The sequence below is a fragment of the Muntiacus reevesi genome, chromosome 8, assembly GCF_963930625.1.
Source record: "Muntiacus reevesi chromosome 8, mMunRee1.1, whole genome shotgun sequence".
Classification (NCBI taxonomy): Eukaryota; Metazoa; Chordata; class Mammalia; order Artiodactyla; family Cervidae; genus Muntiacus; species Muntiacus reevesi.
In genome coordinates, this window is record NC_089256.1 from 25,994,364 (window position 1) to 26,013,646 (window position 19,283).

The following is a 19,283-nucleotide window of genomic DNA, read 5'->3' on the forward strand; positions in this document are numbered from 1 at the left end:
CCCCTCCACCTCCCAGCCCTATCTTCCACTGCATCTGATCCTGGGCTCCCCGGCATCCCGCGGTGTGAGTCCTCAGGACACAGAGCCCTGCCTCCCCCAGGACTTGGGAGAACCAAGCAGACTGTCCAGACCGGCTGTCAGTCCAGGGGGACATTCAGACCTGAGTCAGGCAGGGGCAGGGCCTTCCCTGTGCTGTGGGTGGAACTGCCCTCAGGGGTAATTTCCGGGCTGGTATGTGGTCGACTGTCAGAGCTGTGGTGGAGGCTGTGGGTGTGAGCCTTGAGGACAGCTGCCTTTGGGAAAGGCTGGTGACCTTCCTTAGAACCACCAGAGGCAAAGTGTGGATGGTGGGCCTAGATGGACACTGAGATTGAGGTGGGACCAGCTCAAGCAGTGGGATGGGAGCCAGGGCATGTGGGTGGTCGTTGGGCAACTTCCAGGGGGATAGGCAGGAACTTGGAGAGACCAGGCTTGAAACTGGATGGTGGGTCCCGAACCCCAGAGGGTCGAAGGCGTTGTCCTCCATAAGGAGGACCCTGGGTCGTGCCCCAGCCATGCTGGGCCTCTCCTATGACATGAGAGGCCAGCGAGTGCAGATGGTGAGGACGCAGGCCTTGGGGAGGAAGTTCAAGGAGAGGGCAAAGGTCAGATGTAACAGCCAGGGAGTAGGACCACCATGGATGGCGAAAACAAAGTGGGCAGTGAGCAGGGATCAGAGGCCCCAGTCCTCACCTCTTCTCTCCACACTCATCCGGTCACATCTGAAATGGAGAGGAGTGGCCACAGAGGACCGCAAGCTGAGAGGGTGTCTCCTTGTCTCCAAAGAGACTGGAGCAGGGCCAGTGGTCACCAGAACCCGCACCCAGCCCAGCGCTGCCCCGGACGGCAAGGCCCACAGCCCTTTGCTAGGCAGGCACCCGTGGCCCCCACCTCTCATTCACCCAGGATTCTCTGCTCCAGAGTCGAGCGCCAGGAGGCGAGTCTGCAGGTGCCATTGCTGCCCTCAGAGAAGTAACCGAATAGAACATTCCCTCCACTTTGGTTGACGATGTTACCACTAATCTAGATTTATAAGGCACTTTATCCTCAGTGAGATAATGTACAAATATTTATAAGTCTAAAATGATGACGGGGCTTCCCTCTTGGTCCAGTGGTTAAGAATCTGCTTTGCAATGTAGGGGATACCGGTTTGATCCCTGGACAGGGAAGATTCCGCATGCCTCGGGGCAACTAAGCCCATGCCCCACAACTACTGAGCCTGTGCCCTGGAGCCTGTGCTCTGCAACAAGACGAGCCACCGCGATGAAAGCCCATGCATCACAGCTAGAGAGTAACCCCTGCTTGCTGCAGCTGAAGAAAGTCTGCATGCAGCAACGATGACCCAGTGCAGCCTAAAATAAATAAATAAAAATTAAAATGATAACAGAACACGTCTTGCTACACTATCAGTTCAGTTTATTCGGTCAGTCGTGTCCATCTCTTTGCGACCCCATGGACTGCAGCACGCCAGGCTTCCTGTCCATCACCAACTCCAGGAGCTTGCCCAAACTCATGTCCATCAAGTCGCTAATGCCATCCAACCATTTTATCCTTTGTCATCCCCTTCTCCTGCCTTCAATCTTTCCCAGCATCAGGGTCTTTTCAAACGAGTCAGCTCTCTGCATCAGGTGGCCAAAGTATTGGAGCTTCAGCTTCAGCATCAGTCCTGCCAAAGAATATTCAGGACTGATTTCCTTTAGGATTGACTTGTTTGATCTCCTTTCTAGTTCGAAGAACTGAGTCTTCTCCAATACCACAGTTCAAAAGCATCAATTCTTTGACGCTCAGCTTTCTTTATAGTCCAACTCTCACATCCATACATGACCACTGGAAAAACCTGACTAGACAGAACAGCCTTGACTAGACCGCCCTTTGTTGACAAAGTAATGTCTCTGCTTTTTAATATGCTGTCTAGGTTGGTCTTCATAGCTTTTCTTCCAAGGAGCAAGTGTCTTAATTTCATGGCTGCAGTCACCATCTGCAGTGATTTTGGAGCCCCGAAAAATAGTCTCTCACTGTTTCCATTGGTTCCCCATCTATTTGCCATGAAGTGATGGGACTGCATGCTATGATCTTAGTTTTCTGAATGCTGAGTTTTAAGCCAACTTTTCCCACTCTTCTCTTTCACTTTCATCAAGAGACTCTAGTTCTTCACTTTCTGCCATAAGGGTGGTGTCATCTGCATATCTGGGGTTACTGATGTTTCTCCTGGTAATCTTGATTCTATCTTGTGCTTCATCCAGCCCAGCATTTTGCATGATGTACTCTGCATATAAGTTAAATAAGCAGGATGACAATATATAACCTTGACGAACTCCTTTCCCAATTTTGAACCAGTTTGTTGTTCCAGGTCCAATTCTAACTGTTGCTTCTTGACCTGCATACAGATTTCTCAGGAGGTAGGTAAAGTGGTCTGGTATTCCCATCTCTTTAAGAATTTTCCACAGTTTTTTGTGATCCACATAATCAAAGGCTTTGGCATAGTCAATATAGCAGAAATAGATGTTTTTCTGGAACTCTCTTGCTTTTTTGATGATCCACCAGATGTTGCTACACTATAATAAGTTTTAATTAGATAACAATAGGAGCAACCTAAAAATCTACATTTCTAAAAATAAAATAAAAAAAAAAGACTTTAAAAACTGCTCATTGTTCAGTTGTGTGTCTGACTCTTTGTGACCCTATGAACTACAACACGTCAGGCTTCCCTGTCCTTTACTATCTCCTGGAACTTGCTCAAACTTATGTCAATTGAGTTGGTGATGCCATCCAATGATCTCATCCTCTGTTGCGCACTTGTCCTCTTGCCCTCAATCTTTCCCAGCATCAGGGTCTTTTCCAATGAATTGGCTCTTCACATCATGTGGCCAAAATATTGGAGCTTCAGCTTCAGTCCTTCCAGTGAATATTCAGGGTTGATTTCCTTTAGGATCAATTGGTTTGATCTCCTTCCAGTCCAAGGGACTCTCAAGAGTCTTCTCCAGCACCACAGTTTGAAAGCATCAATTCTCCAGCGCTCAAAAGGCCACTCATGTTACACAAAATTGGACATTTGAATGTTTCTAGAATCTAGTTTCTGTTCCTGATGACATTGCACTAAGCATATTTCTGGATCTGCCTCTTATTCAGTCTGTGCATGTGCCTGGCATAGGGGTGAGTGCCTGGTGTGGGGGTAGGGTGGGGGACCCCTCAGCTGCCCCTTGCATCCCCCTCCCCAGAGTCCCCTCCTCCCCACCCAGCCTTAAGCTGAGAACTGTGCTTTCTGTATCCACTGAGAAAATAAAGCAACTGTAAGAGGAATCCCTCCCTTTGGAGAACAAAACCAAAGAACACAGCTGGTCAGCACACAGTGCCCTGCAGAGAACATTCCTATGTTTACCTCAAGGCTGATGGAGGCTGTGGTTTGGATATCTGCCGTGGGGGGTGAGTGGTGATGGTGGTAAGAAGAGGCAGCTCTGAGGAGGTGGCTTGAGGGAAGGGCCCCTGTGATGGGGCTGGCAGCCTCTGGGCGCCTGTCTGTGCTGGGTCCCCCACCTCAACCCCCTCTCCCAGTAAAGCTGAAAAGCTGCAGAACCCTCAGCGGATGTTGTTCACAGTCTGACCAGCCTTCAAGGGCCCAACTCCGGCAGCCACGCTGGGGACAGACTCGACCCCTCCAGCTAGGGATGGAGCACAGGTGAGGCCTTGTGTTCTGGGCGAGTCGTGTTGAGGGGGTCATGCCACTGGACAGAGGGAGAACGGAAAGAAATGAGTGAAGATGCAGGTCTGCAAACTGAGGGGACTTTCTGAGTGCCACGTGGTGCACACTGGGGGAAATATACCAGGAAACGCTCACTTCAGAACCCCAGTGCTGAAGACAAGTTTCTAAGAGCTTCTGGGATTGAGGGGAGGAAGGCTGGGGCATTCCCTGTGTTAGGGAAAGAGCAAATCAGCCAAGATGCTGTGGTCAGGCTCTCTCACACCACAGCCACTCGCTCTTGCCCCACATTTTGTAAATACATGGTTATATAACAGCTGAGATCACTTACAGCACTGCGCATGCGTGTCCCCATGTACCTGCTTGGCCACGGGCCTCTTTTGTCCCATAAGAATATATAAGCCTGAAAAGCCCTTGCGGCTGCCTTAAAGCTGTGTCAAGACTGTGTCTGCTGGGTCAACCATGAGAGAATACGGCGTGTCTGCTGCTATGGCTATGCACCAGCCCGGAGAGAATAAACACATCTGCAGTCCCTACAGCTTCTTGAGTTTTCTTCTAGCTACCCCACTGGCGCCTGGCCTACCCTGGGCTCAGCGAACAGTGTGCACAGTGATACAGACAACTGGTGTAGTTGGCAGGATATGCAGCAGGTAGAGGAGCCTGAGGCTCCAATGGATGGAGAAAGCCAGTGGCCACCACATGGCATGTGGTACCCGGTGGCTACAGTCCTCTCAGCGTGAGTCCTTGTGGAAGACTAGGAGGTTGTGGATGGGTCACCGGAGAGTACTGAAAAGGCATTCCAGGTGGTGAATTCCCATTTGCGGGACAAAGCAGCATGTACTGCCACTGGCAATGTGGGGTGGGTTTTCCTGACTGCCTTGAAGGCAAATACGGATATTGACGCTGTGCAAGTGTGCAAGTTGCAGAGATGAGAAGAGCTAGAGCAGCGTATACACACTCTGGAGCAAGAGACGGGTGGCCTTGAGGAACCCAGTGCCTTTGAACTATAAGGTAATGAGGGACGCTGAGGATTGTGAGACCGCGGGTCCCCAGATCTCCACAAGGCCCATTGTGCAGCAGAAAGTGAAGTATGAGCAGCCTATGCTCAGTGGGGAGCATCCTCAAGGGACACCGAATGTGGCTGAGTTCATGATGTATCAACTCAGATGACTTGGGTAAGCAGTTTCAGCAAAAGTAAGGGGAACCCTTGGCAGCATGGTTTTTGTGATTCTGGGACACAGGGGTGGACAGTATCCTTTGTTCCAGGGATGAGACAGAACAGTTGGCATCTATAACCACTCACCCATCATTGAGACAAAGTTTGCAGAATGCTAGGTGACTCACTCAGGGTGTGCCTAACCAAACATACACCCTGATGGAATGGATTAACGCTGTATCTGCACTGTGTGGTTGAACACAGGCAAGCTCCTGGATGCTGTGAGTAAATGGCATACCTATGCCAAACTGACCCAAGCTGTGAGAGAACTGGGCATGAAGCAGTTGATATTTAACCCAAATATTCGAGTATTTTACTGGCGGCATATGAGATACCATTTTGGACAATGCTTCGTCCACCACTTTTGGATCCCTGATTGCTATTCTTGCGCCCTATGTGGGGTGCCCCATCTACGAAGTGACCTCAATGGTGGTTAAAAATTGGGAGAAATAGAGGGACTGTGGCAGGCAAGAGGTGTCAGGAGTATGAAGACCCTGAAGAGGGGCTGAACTGGTAAGGCCCCATCTGAATGACATGAATGCAAATGCAGGCTGATTTGCTGACAGTTGGAGTTGACAGAAATATAGTTGATAAATAGCCTAATGCTCTGCTCCTAGAGTTATGGATGGAACTGAGACCAGTGCAGCAGTTGACCGGTTATGGGAAGCATCCGCAGCGAGAGACATGGGCGGTCCAGTTGGAAGATTACATGGTTCCCAAGGATGTTCTTTTAGATGCCCTTTTCCACTTTGAATAGGGCTCAGAGCAAGGTGTCTGCCCAAAGAGTCCAAGCAAGGAACCAGAGGCCACATTCACTGGTCACTAGCTAAAGTACAGAGAGTAATGGCTCTGGTTGACACTGCGCCACATGCAGCCTTGTTTATAGCACGTTGGAGCAGTTTCCTGGTCCTCGTGCACACAGTGATGGCTATGGCAGCCAAATGTTGTAGCGTATTTAGGCTGTATCCTATGATGTAGAGTTTTGCTTTCTTGGTGGCTCAGACAGTAAAGAGTCTGCTTGCAATGTGGAAGACCCAGGTTCGATCCCGGGGTCAGATCCTCTGGAGAAGAAAATGGCAGCCCATTCTAGGATTCTTGCCTGGAAAATCCCATGGACAGAGGAACCTGGGGGCTACAGTCCATGGGGTCGCACAGGGTCAGACATAACTGAGCAACTAACACAAAAGTGTGATGTAGATTTAGTAGAGAAGTATACTGTAAAGTCTGACACTGTTTCCCCATCTATTTGCCATGAAGTGATGGGACCAGATGCCATGATCGTAGTTTTCTGAATACTAAGCTTTAAGCCAAATTTTTCACTCTCCTCTTTCACTTTCATCAAGAGGCTCTTTAGTTCTTCACTTTCTGCCATAAGGGTGGTATCATCTGCATATCTGAGGTTATTAATATTTCTCCCAGCAATCTTGATTCCAGCTTGTGCTTCATCCAGCCCAGCATTTCTCATGATGTACTCTATATATAAGTTAAATAAGCAGGGTGACAATACATGACCTTGACGAACTCCTTTCCCTATTTGGAACCAGTCTGTTGTTCCATGTCCAGTTCTAACTGTTGTTTCCTGACCTGCATACAGGTTTCTCAACAGGCAGGTCAGGTGGTCTGGTATTCCCATCTCTTTCAGAATTTTCCACAGTTTATTGTGATCCACACAGTCAAAGGCTTTGGCATAGTCAATAAAGCAAAAATAGATGTTTTTCTGGAACTCTTTTGCTTTTCTGATGATCCAGCAGATGTTGGCAATTTGATCTTTAAGTTCACGGTTCATGTATTGCTGAAGCCTGGCTTGGGGAATTTTGAGGATCACTTTACTAGTGTGTGAGATGAGTGCAATCGTGCAGTAGTTTGAGCATTCTTTGGCATTGCCTTTCTTTGGGATTGGAATGAAAACTGATCTTTTCCAGTCCTGTGGCCACTGCTGAGTTTTCCAAATTTGCTGGCATATTGAGTGCGGCACTTTCACAGCATCATCTTTCAGGATTTGAAATAGCTCAACTGGAATTCCATCACCTCCACTAGCTTTGTTCATAGTATGCTTTCTGAACAGTGGAAACAGTGTCAGACTTTATTTTTTGGGGGCTCCAAAATCACTGAAGATGGTGGTTGCAGCCATGAAATTAAAAGACGCTGACTCCTTGGAAGGAAAGTTATGACCAACCTAGATAACATATTAAAAAGCAGAGACATTACTTTGCCAACAAAGGTCCGTCTAGTCAAGGCTATAGTTTTTCCAGTGGTCATGTATGGATGTAAGAGTTGGACTGTGAAGAAAGCTGAGTGCCGAAAAATTGATGCTTTTGAACTGTGGTGTTGGAGAAGACTCTTGGGAGTCCCTTGGACTGCAAGGAGATCCAACCTGTCCATCCTAAAGGAGATCAGTCCTGGGCGTTCATTGGAAGGACTGAAGGACTGATTGGAAGTTCAGCTCAAGTTGAAACTCCAATACTTTGGCCATCTCATGCGAAGAGTTGACTCACTGGAAAAGACCCTGATGCTGGGAGGGATTGAAGGCAGGAGGAGAAGGGGACAACAGAGGATGAGATGGCTGGATGGCATCACTGACTCGATGGACATGAGTTTGAGTAAGCTCCGGGAGTTGGTGATTGACAGGGAGGCCTGGCATGCTGCGATTCATGGGGTCGCAAAGAGTCGGACACGACTGAGCGACTGAACTGAACTGATACTGTAAAGGCTGTGTCTTTCTGAGCTTTCTTCCAGCTTCCCCACTTGTGCCTTGCCTACCCTGGTGTTCAGTGAACAGCGTGAATAGCGAGACAACCTGCAAATAAATATGAAGCAGAACCAGCCCCCCTGACCTCCCAACAGCCAGTGTGCCCTGAACGTGACTCTAGAGCCAGCGAACCACAGGGCGAGGGCCAGATGAGGACACTTCCAGACCCAAAGGCGCTCTCCTGCTCTGGCTTTCCACATTCCACTCACATCAGCGTCTTTCTCCCCACTTACGCGACAGTTTGCTGACTTTTCTTTCCTAAATGTAGGTCCCACGAGGCAGGCCTTTTGTCTCTTGTTCTGCTCTGCCCCACGTGCCTGCCTCCTGGCAGATCCTAGAGGAGTGTTTGTTAAGGAAGAAGTGGAAAAAGACAGATCACACACAGATGAATAAAGAGAATGGATGCTGGCTTATTATTGGGAAGCACATGCGCCAGAGGGCTATGCCCTGGGAGAAGGAGACGACCCAGAATTCCAATCTGGAGAAGATCCTCCAAAAGAGAGGGCAAAGTAAAGACATTCTCAGACAAACAAAAAGGTAAAGAATGTATCTACAGAATATCTGAGATATAATAAGTACTAAAGAATACCTTAAGCTGAAGGAAAATGTTACTAGACAAAAATGTGGATCTACGTGAAAGAATGAACAATGCTGCTGCTGATACAAATGAGGTTAAGAACGAGACAAATTTAATTTAAAAGATACTTGACTGCTCAACTTAAAATTAGTAGTGTTGCCTGTGGGGTAGAAGTGAAACGTATCAAAACAACAGCAAAGAGACTGGGACAGAAAATAGCAGGTTATTGAGTGAGGTGTGTACAACACCTATGGAGGTATTTAGTAATAAGATTTACATTTAAACCTTATGGCAACCACTGAAAAATAAAGTACAGCTGATAAGCCACAAAAAGACACGATGTGCTAACGGCATTAAATCCAGAGGAAGAAAGGAAAGAGGACAATTACCAAAGTACTGTGGATAGAGATAACTTTACCACACTGAATTTTAACCTTTCTACTAGCTTTGTATCTGGTCGATTTACTACCATTACTGTATATTTACTTTTACCAAGAAGACTTTTCCTTTTGTAACTTTCATATTTCTTGTTGTGTCCAGTAAAGTTCTGCTTGGAAAAGCCCCCTTTCACATTTCTTACACAACTGGTTTGATGGTGCTGAGCTCGTAATTTCTGCTTGTCTGTAAACTTCTGATCTCTCCATCCAAACTGGATGAGAGCCTTGCCACGTAGAGTATTGAATATAGGTCTTTCCCTTTCATGATTTTAACTCCCTTCTGGTTTGTGTCACTCCCTTCTGGTTTGTCACTCCCTTCTGGTTTGCAGGGTTTCCGCTGAAAAAGTCAACTAATAACCTCATGGCAGTTCCTTGTATGTTACTTCTTGCTTTTCCCTGCTGCTTTTAATAGCCCCTATATTTAACTTTTGCCTTCTTAAGTATAGAGTATCTTGGCATAGTCTTGTTTGGGTTGATCTTGTTTGGGCCTCTCTGAGCCTTCTGGACTTGAATATTTCTCTCTTTTCCCAGGTTAGGGAAGTTTTCAGCTATTATGTTTTCACATGTGTTCTCTACCCATTAGTCTCTCTTTTTTCCTTTTGGTACCCCTATAATGTGAGTGTTAGTACTCATGATGTTGTCCCAGAAGTGTCTTAAATTGTGGAAATTGTATCTTAAATTGTCCTCACTTCTTTTAATCTTTTCTTCTTTTTTTCTGTTCAGCTTCAGTGATTTCTACTACTCTGTCTTCCAATTCATTGATCTGTCCCCTGTATCATCTAATCTACTGTTGATTCCTTCTAGTGTATTTTTATTTCAGTTATTGTATTCTTCATCTTTCTTCTTTACATTTTCTAATCCTTTGTTAAAACTCTTAACTTCTCATTTATTCTTCTCCCCAGTTCTTTGACCATCTTTGATCATTAACAACTTGGACTCTTCATCAGGTAGATTTTTAATCTGCATTTCACTTCCACTGAACTTTCACAGTCCAAAGCTCAGAGTAAACTACAGGTGATCTGTGTTTCGAGCTCATGTGACAAGCTTACAAGGTTGAGTTCTTCCATTTCGAATAGATTCCTCTGTCACCTCATGTTTTCAATTTTGTGTACTTCATAAGTTGGTTATGTTTGCTGACCTTGAATAAGTGGCCTTTTGTAGGAGATGTTCTATGTGTCCCAGCGGTGCACTCCCCTCTGGCCCAAGGATACCCACGATGGGCTGCATGGGTCCTTCTGTTGTGGTGGGAGGTCTGATAGACTTGACTGGTCCCTTGTCTGGTTGACTGCCAGGCCCTGCCTTGTGTTGAGGCTGCTGGCTGCTGGGGGTGGGCCTGGGTCATGAGGCAGTTGGCTGCAGAAACTCTGGGGGCCCTGGAGCTGCTGCTGGCCCACCGGCATGTGGAGTTGTGTTCTGAGATTCCTGGATCTAGTGTCCACCTGCTGGTGGGCTGGACTGGTTCCTGACACAGCTGGCTCTGGGGTCTGAAGTATCCCAAAGATGGTGTTCATACTCTGGGGGGTGAGTTCAGATCCTAGGGCAGCTGGTTGAGGGTTCAAGGGGCCCCACTGTTGAAGTTAGTCTGCTGCTGGGTGGGCTGTGTCCTAAGTAGAAGGCTTTTCCTGCGGCTCCCAGTACTGGTTCCAACAGGCTGGTGTGTGGGACTGGTCCTAGCACTAATAAGCTACAGGGAGGATTCCACAGTGGGACTTGTCAGTACTAGTGGTAGAGCAAACTCCCCAAAATGGCTGTCCCCCTGTCTGTGTCCCCAGGGTGAGCTGCAGTTGCTTCCTGTCTCTCCAGGAGACTCTCTAAGATCAGCAGGTGGATCTGACCCAGTGTCCTTTCAAATGACTGCTTCTGTCCAGGGTCCTGGAGTTAGCAAGGCTTTCTGTGCGCCCTTTGAGAGTGGGGTCTCTATTTTCTACAACCTTCTGGCTCTCCTGAAAGTAAACCCTGCTGGCCTTCAAAGCCAAACTTCTAGAGGCTTGTCTGCCCAGTGTGGGAGCCCCAGGGCTCCTCACTCCTTAGGGAGAACCCCTTGCAACTGTAATTATCCTCCCATAGGTGAGTTGCCTACCTGGGATACTGGACTTGACTAAACCCTGACTCTGCCTCCTCACATCTTGCTGTGGTTCCGTCTTTAAATATTTAGTTGTAGAAGATCCTTTCTGCTAGCCTTCAGATCTTTCTCATCAATAGCTGCTCTGTAAACAGTTGTAACTTTGGTGTTCCTGTGGGAGAAGGTGAGCTTAGGGTCTTCCTACTCTGCCATCTCGGCCACTCCCTATATCAACTGGAATTTCCATTCATTGGAAAACTATTTAACGGTTTCTTAAAATGTTAAATATGACCTAACAATTATACTCCTGGGTACTTATTGGAATGAAACAAAAACATACATTCACAAAAAGCCTTATACAAAAATATTCATAGCAGTTTATACATAATGCCCCCAAGCTAGAATCAGCCCAGATGTCCAAATGTAAAAAAATGGATTTTAAAACTCTAAGAAAACTCTAATCAAATAAAGTAATTGACCATGGAAAGGAACAAACCATCTATACTTGTAGCAACACATATGAAATTTAATTGTAAAAGAAGTCAGACTCAAAAAGTACACATTGTATGATTCTGCTTCTAAGAAATTCTAGATTGGGAAAAACCTAATCCCTTGTGGTAACAGCCAGATCACTGGTTGCCCTGAGGAGCTGGAAGAGCTCTCTGGGGTTAAGGAAATGTTCTATATTTTGATGTCTTTTCATTAAGTTGACTGAATGATTAACTCAGATCTGACCAGTTCTCTATAGGTAAATCGATAAAAATGATAAATAAGAACACATTTTAAAATGTTTACCCACAAAACATTCTTCCCACAAAGAATTCCTAGGCTTGGATGTCTCAAAGGTGATTTCTATCAACTACCTAAGGAATGCATGTGTGTGTTAGTTGCTTAGTCATGTTTGACTCTTTGCAACCCCGTGGACTGTAGTCCACCAGGCTCCTTGGTCCATGGGATTTTCCAGGAAAGAGTACTGAAGTGGGTTGCCATTTCCTTCTCCAGAGGGTCTTCCCAACCCAGGGTTCACACCCAGGTCTCCTGCATTGCAGGCAGACTCTTTACTGTCTGAGTCACCATGAATACCTAAGGAATAAAGGTCCAAATTTACGCAAACATGGAGAATTGACAAGGGCAAATATCCCCAAATGGTTTTTATGAGGCTAGCATAACCTTCATCCCTAAATTTAACAGAGCAGTTCAAGAAACAAAAGTACAGGTAAATCTCATTAACAAACAGACATGTTGAATCATAAGTTTAAAAGTAACAAACCAGGACTTGCATAGTGGTACAGTGGTTAAGAATCTGCCTGCCAATGCAGAGGATGCGGGTTCGATCCCTGACCCAAGAAGATTCCACATGCCACAGAGCAACTAAGCCTGTGCACCAAAACTATGGAAGCCTGTGCTCTGCAACAAGAGAAGCCATTGCAGTAAGTCCGCACATGGCAACTGGAGATCAGCCCTTGCTTGCAACAGCTAGAGAAAGCCCTTGTGCAGCAAGAAGGCCCAGCACAGCCAAAAATAAATAAGAAATAACAAACCGAATGCACCAATATATGAAAAAACAATACCTTGTGATCAGGTTGAGCTTATCTCAGGATACAATTTGGTTCAACATCAGAAAATCATTAAGGTAGTTCATTACATTAAAAAGTTAAAGTATAATTATCTCAAGAGATGAAGGAAAGTATTTGATAAAGTGTGCCATCCTTTAGTAACACAAAAGTATTAATAAAGTTGGAATTGAGGTGACCCCCCCTCCCGCCACAGCCTACAAAGGGCACTTGCAAAAAACTTAAGAGCAAATAGCACAGTTAGTGGTTAAACACTAAGAACATTTCCTGTGACACCAGAGCACAAGAATGCCTGCCACCCTCACTGTCTCAACACTGCATTGAAGGACCTAGCCAGTTCATTTGAGAAAAACACAGATGATGACGACTGACATGGAAAAGGAAAAGTAGCCACTAGAGCAGATTATCTCTTGTGCCCATGGGCAGAGTCAAGTCACCTTTGGGCGAGTGGCCCTGTCTCCACACTGGGAGGCGCTGGAGAGCTCCCAGGGGATCCAGTGCTGCTGTTCTGGAAAACCGCACTTTGGGAACGACTGCTCTCCAGGGAAGATCAGCAGGTTGTTATGGGCTGAATGGTGTCCTCTCCCCCAAATTCACGCATTGAAGCCCTAACTCTCAACACCTCAGAATGTGACTACTGGGGATGATTTGGAGGGGGGTAATTAAGCTAAAATGAGGTCATTAGAGTGGGCTCTAATCCAATCTAATTGGTGTCCTTAGAAGAGAAAGGGGCAGATGACTCTGACAGAGGGTAGGGCAGAGAAAGGCCCTCTGGAGAAGAGGAGGTGAAGGTGAGCCCCAGGATACCAGCAGGTGGAGGAAGCCTTGCAGTGAGAAGTGCTCGGTGTGGCCTCCTGAGGGCTCTAAGGAATGGGACACAAATGCAGAAGGGTGGAGTCCAGGGCCAGCATGGAGTCTCAATCCTTTTAGGGGGAGTGGCGAGTGACGGCTTACTGAGTTCAGGGTTTCCTTTTGGGGTGATGACAATGTGCTGCAGCTAGACAGAGATGGTGGCTGCACCACACTGCACAGAGAAAATGTTTGGTCGATGAGTGAATGGCTGCAACAGTGCCGCTCACAAGCTCCAGCTCAGGCCACTTGGGAACCAGAGTCAGGAGAGCCTGGTTCTCTTGTAGCAGTGAATCCTTGTATGCAAGTTTGGGTGTGCAGAGCACTTGGATTTGACTGTGCGAAGATGTAAGGCTTTAAACTGAGGTTTATATTTAACCACACACACACACACACACACACACACACACACCCTGTATCACTGGAGAAGCCTGTCCCCAAGCTGAAGGGACGACGTGCATTAAAACCAGTAGCTCCTGAGCTGAGGCTGCCAACACTTCTCACTGGAGGGCACGTGTCTCTGCAGGAGGGGCTCCCCATGCTCAGACCCAGGGTCATTTCATAGATTAAAGGGCAGATGGAGGAGGAGTTGTCAGCAACACTTCCAGACTGACAGAACGGTGCCACGGAGGTCTCTGGAGCATCCTGTGTGTCATGCATGCTCAGTCATGTCCGACTCTTTGAGACGCCATGGACTGCAGCCCTCCAGGCTCCTCTGTCCCTGGAATTATCCCGGCAAGAACACTGGAGTGGGTTGCCACTTCCTCCTCCAGAGGATTTTCCCCATCCAGGATTAAACCCTTGTCTCCTACTGCTCCTTGCATTGCAGGCAGATACTCTACCCACTGAGCCAGCATCTTGAACACAGTATTGGACCAGGTGTTTGGCAGCTGCATTCTGCTCTACACGCCTCCCCAGGGCTCTTATTCAAAGTTTACGCACATTTAACAAGCAAACTGACTCAAAGTCCAAGGTCCTAATTCTTTCAAATAGGAACTTAAACCATGCATATTTCCACACAATACAGTGACAGAACTAACGTTGTCAGCAAGCCACGCGAAACAGGCGCAGGCTCTGCATCACGGCTCCACAGGAGAGTGACTGGAGCAGGGATGCCGCCATCAGCTGTGACCCGGTTTCTGGGGAAGACCAGCCAGCCAAGGGGGTGGGGAGGGGATTCAGTACTCAGCCCTCTACCTCCCAAAGTGGAGTCTGCTCACCAGGTGACCTGTCCCACAAGGTCTGCCCTGGTCTGTAGGTAGGATCCCAGACTCTTCATCAAACTTCAGAGATGGGCTGGGTCCAAGTGAGGTGGCAGGCAAGGGTGCAGCCTTCTTACCATCCAGCCTGAGGACCAAGTACAGTAATACATTTGAAATCATTCTGAAAGCAAGAGTGCAAGGTCTTTGCAAAAAGGATACTACTCCAGTAAATGACACTGACATGGCAGACAACGAGCTGTGTGCAAACCAAGAATCTTTGTCCAAAGTCCTCAGACCATCTCATGTCAGCTCTTGTTTATAACCATTAAGGAAACAAGAGTACAGTTTCTAAGAAAACAATGCTGGGTACTTTGGAAAGAGTCACGGAAGCCTGGTTGAAGAAAACAGCTGCTGTTGGATTAAGCGTTCCTGTGAAACACGGGAGAAAACTGTCTCGTACCTGGATTGTGATGCAAGCTCTTTAAACTGTAGACAGTACATTATGGGAACGATTTGTGCCGTAAAACAGACCAGCGTCACGAAATTGTCAAGTTTATATATGTTGGTGCCTTCACTTAAAATAAAATGTCTAAGTTATTCGAAACACTCATCTCCGACATTTTAAGCGTCTTTTCCGATTAACCAGTGATTACAGGTTCGCTGACCTGGAGAGAGAACGTCTGACAGGCTTCGTTCTGGGATACTGGCGCTCCCTCGGAGGAGCTGTTCGGTAGGTAGCTTATGTGTGTGTGTGTGTGTGTGTCTGTGTGTGTCTGTGTGTGTGTGTGTGTGTGTGTCTGTGTGTGTGTGTGTGTCTGTGTGTGTCTGTGTGTGTGTGTGTGTGTGTGTCTGTGTGTGTGTGTGTGGTAAAATCCACATAAAAAAATGCTGCCATTTTAGTAATTTTAAAGTGTGCCATTCGGTGGCATTAAGTACACGCACTATATTGGGTCCCCAGTACCACTGTCTAGTTCCAGGACTTTTTCATCCCCCAAAGGAAACCCCTTACCTTCTATCAGTCGCTCCCCCGGCCCCGCTTCCCGGCTGCTTTGGGTAGATTGACAGGATATAAATGGAATCATGGAACAGTTTCTCTTTTGTATCTTGTTTCTCTCAAGGCTTTTATTATTATTATTATTATTATGAAAATAAATGTAACTAGAAATTTCTCAGACATGGACGCGCCTCTGGCGCTGGGAGCACTGCGCCCCCTGAGTGAGAAGCGCGGGTCTCCAGGGCCTGGGAAGCGCTCGGAAGAACGCGCGGCTTCTTGCAGCCTCGGGGGCCGCCCCAGCACTCCGCGCCGCGCAAAGACCCTCGGAGCTCTGGCCAGGGGCTCTGCCCAAGGAACCTCTCCTCCACTGGACTTCCGACCCATTGTCCTCAGAAGCGTCCTCCCGCCACCCCCACAGGGCCTGAGGGGACCCTTCCGGGTCAGTTCGGGCCAGACCCACACCCGCAGGGGTCCTCACCCCTCGGGGTCCGCTCCCAGCAGGCCTCGGCATCTAATCTGTAAAGGGGAAGTCTCCCATACCTGGAGACCCGTCCCTTCCAGCCGCACTGTGATCCGGGACCCCTACTGCACGTGTGCGCGCTCGGAAAATCCAACCTTAGTCCCGGGAGCGGACCCCCGAGGCACAGGTCACAAATCCCGAGACCCGGTGATTCCCGGAACTAGGGTCACCAGCCCGACTCCAGGCCGAATTCAGTTTTGAGCTTTTCAAGAACCCAGCAGGGCAGTCAGGGGTGAGGAGGGGACTCTAAAACGAAATCTATCCTTCCGGAGTCAATAAAGTCGGCGATCGAACTCCCGACCTGCAGAGAGCCGAGTTGAGGGCCGCGGGAGGACTAAGACCCCCTCCGCATCCCCAGCCAGGTTTCCGGGTCTACGTTGCCCTCCCACCCCCCACCTCTGCCACGCACATACCTCTTGGGCACGGGTTTTTTCCTCTTCACGGCGTACTGGCCCCCGGTGGAGAGCATGGGGCCCGCAGGCGGCCTCACAAAGGGGCGCGGGGCGGGGAAGCCGCCCAGCGCCTGGAAGCTAGTCGGCTCCCCTGGCTGGTCACTCCTGGGGGTCGCCAGCGCGGAGGTCTGGGCGCGCCCTTTCAGACTGTGACCGCGCAGGACACGAGCGCCGAAGCCGCGTGCACCTTGGAAGGACCTGCACTCTCCAGTCCTGGGCGGGAGAGCGCGTTGCCGCGGGCGACTAGAAGGATCTCCAGGAGTCCCTCCTTAGTGCCAGAGACAGAGGGGCGTCCGCCAGGCTTGCAAGGGTTGGCCTCGGGCGAGAGATGAGGAAGCAGGCGCAGAAGGGGCGGGCTCCCCCGGGGGCTCTCTGTCCAGGCTTTCTTATACGGAGGTGTGCGCCATAGTCAGAGGTAGCAACTCACTTCGACACCAGGCTAATTTGGAAACCGCGGTCTATGGACGAAGACATCTCCGGAAGGAGTCCGGAGAAGTCCTTGTCCCCGCGCGGCCCCTCCCCACGCGTGTCCTTGGATCAATAAGAATCCAGACCCCAGACTGACTCCCTTTTCCCGCAGCGTCGCGTCCAGAAACTGTGCTCTACGGGGAGCAGGTCGCAAAGGCGCGAACGCGGGACAGGAGCCCTTGGAACGCGCGGTGAGGTGTTGGTGATGGAGGCGGGCGGAGGGAAGAGCTGATAGGACCCGCCCGGCCCTGCCCGGCCCTGCCCGCCGACGCGCCCCGCAGCCCGCAGTCCAGCCGCCTGGAGAGTCCAGATCGGACCCAGTAAGCAGACGCGTATCTCCGGGAAGCGAAGGCCTGGGAGTCTTTGTACTTAATTCTGCTGGATGCGGCTATGTGTGTGAGGAGCTCCGGGTGTTTTTAGGAGTGAGGTATTGTATAAATACTGGAAATGCCTTGGGATCGTCCACACCCACCGGTGAGACGCGATTACCCCAGCGTGTAATGTGTGTGTGTGCGCGAGAGAAAGCACACATGCATGTCTACTCTGGAACCAAGGGGTAGACTGTAGTGAATGTGTCTCGTTTTCTGTTTACTCTGTAAACAGAAAAATAAAAAGAAACACACCAATAAAATAATTCCAGGTATTTGTATCTTGTTCTCAATCTCAAGGAGAAAGAATTTAAGATTTCACCAGCAAGTGTGATGGTTGGTATAAGTGTTATGTAGATGCACTATCAAATTAAGCACATTTCCTTCTATTCATAGTTTCCCAAATCTTTTTCCTTTTTATCATAAATAGATGTGTAGTTTTTACAGTGATATTTCTTTTTTTTTTTAAGTTTTTTGATGTGGACCATTTTTAAAGTTTTTATTGAATTTGTTGCTACCTGTTTCTGTTTTGTTTTGGGTTTTGGCCCAAATGCATGTGGAATCTTAGTTGCGTGAACAGGGATCGAACACCCGCTCTCTGCACTGGAAGGTGAAATCTTAACCACTGGACCTCCAGGGAAGTCCCTACAGTGATATTTTTGCATTGAAATGCTATGATTTATTTGTTTGTTCTGTTGATATGGTTAATTACTTAAATTGATTTTTGAACACTGAATCAATTTGCTTTTCGGGAATAAATCCATTTGATCGCAATGTACTACCTTTATTGTTCTATGTTATTAAATTTAATTTTCTAATATTTTGCTTAGGAATTACAGACTTGACCTTCAATTTTTATTTCCCTTTCCATTAATGTCTTTGTAAAATTTTATATCGAAGTTATGCCAGTCTTTTATGCTGAGTTGGTATTGTTCCCATTTTTCACTTTCTCTGGAAGAATTAACGTGTTTTATTTCTGCAATCCAGCCTAGATATCTTAGTGCGAAGCTGACCCAGGTGGGAGGAAGGCAGAACCTACCTGTAACAGAACTGAGGAGTAGAGAGAGGGTCATCTGAAGGAAACAAAGTCAGAATGTGTAGGACTTTTACTACCTGTCCCCTTTCCACACAAAAAGGACACAGTGTCCAGTCTGGAGGCTTGGGTAAACTTCCTGACCCTGTGTCCATGCATGGCTGACTTCCCTCCTACACCAACCAGCACCAACCATCAGAACTGTGTGAACTCTGTTCTTTGCCTATTCTGGCTCCTTCTTTGTTGTAATTGTGGGACCCAAATAATGAAGGGACCCAAATCTCGATTCCTGCTGCTTCCCCCTCAAAGTGCTCACTATTTCTGGGGCTGGAAGTTGCACCGAGTATGGCTGATCATTTTTAGAAAATAAAAAAGAGAATACTTCCCAAGGCATTTTGGGGCCCAGCACAACTCTGATACCCAACTAGACAAGGACATAGCAAGAAAATAAAATTGCAGGAAGTATCTCTCATGAACATGGAACAAAAATCTCAACAAAACATTAGCAAATTCATACATGAAAAGAATGACATGTAACCACTTTCTTGTTGTCCGACCTTTGTAGCTTACCTAACTGCTCTGAAAGCCGTGTTAAGTCACTCAGTCCCGGTCAATTCCTTGCAACCCCATGGACTATAGCTCTCTAGACTTCTCTGTCCTTGGAATTTTCTAGCAAGAATACTGGAATGGGTTGCCATTTCCTTCTCCAGGGGATCCTCCTGACCCAGGGATCAAACCCACATCTCCTATGTCTCCTGCATTGGTAGGTGGATTCTTTACCACTGAGCTACCTGGAAAGTCCATTTACAAAAAAAAAAAAAAAAAAACCAACAACAACCTTCCTGAGGACAGTGCTTGGAGACTTGTTACAGTCTTTACTTTCCTCAGTAGTAGGTACAGGATTTGGGCCTGTAGCAGAACTCTGCATCCAACTGGGAATGGCCACTGGATGAGAGGAGGCACGTCACCTAAGGAGAGATAAGAAAGCCTCCTTAGGTGAAAAATGCAAAGAAATAGAGGAAAACAATAGTAGAATAGGGAAGACT